This window comes from Schistocerca gregaria, unplaced genomic scaffold (genome assembly GCF_023897955.1).
Source record: "Schistocerca gregaria isolate iqSchGreg1 unplaced genomic scaffold, iqSchGreg1.2 ptg000386l, whole genome shotgun sequence".
Taxonomy (NCBI): domain Eukaryota; kingdom Metazoa; phylum Arthropoda; class Insecta; order Orthoptera; family Acrididae; genus Schistocerca; species Schistocerca gregaria.
Window position 1 is genome coordinate 2,441,400 of NW_026061828.1, and position 976 is coordinate 2,442,375.

The window sequence follows — 976 nt, forward strand, 5'->3', positions numbered from 1 at the left end:
GCTTTTAAGTTGATGTAATAGCCAGTAAGAAGTAGTACAATTCAAGTTTTAGGTATCGATTATGGAGTTTTTAGCTGGCCTTGGTGCCTTGGACATGAGCTAGGACCTTAAGATTCTGCATGAAAGGAGGACTAGCAGCCGCGTTGCATGGGAGTATGTGAAAAGAGTTTATATGTAGTAAAAACCTGAGAAATCCGTCCATTTTCGTCATTTGTTATCGAATCGACTTAAAGCCAGATCGTCACATTGGCCGCTCCTCTATCTGAAACGGTTGAACTTATCGTCTGCAAAACTATGTCGCGTGCTGCGGTATGCGGAGGCACTAAAATCACCATAGTGGAACACAGATGAAGCTTCTAAGTTGATATAATAGCCAGTAAGAAGTAGTACAATTCAAGTTTTAGGTAACGATTATTGACTTTTTAGCTGGCTTTTGTGCCTTGGACATGAGCTATGTCCTTAAGATTCTGCATGAAAGGAGGACTAGCAGCCGAGTTGCATGGGAGAATGTGAAAAGTGTTCATATGTAGTAAAATCCTGAGAAATCCGTCCGTTTACGTAATTTATTATAGAATCGACTTAAAGCCAGATCGTCACACTGGCCGCTCTTCTCTCTGAAACGGTTGTACTTATCGTCTGCAAAGCTATGTCGCGTGCTGCGGTATGCGGAGACACTAAAAGCACCATAGTAGAACACAGATTAAGCTTCTAAGTTGATGTAATAGCCAGTAAGAAGTAGTACAATTCAAGTTTTAGGTATCGATTATTGACTTTTTAGCTGGCTTTGGTGCCTTGGACATGAGCTAGGACCTTAAGATTCTGCATGAAAGGAGGACTAGCAGCCGAGATGCACGGGAGGATGTGAAAAGTGTTCATATGTAGTAAAAACCTGAGAAATCCGACCGTTTTCGTAATTTATTATCGAATCGACTTAAAGCAGTGCGTCACATTGGCCGCTCTTCTCTCTGAAACGGTT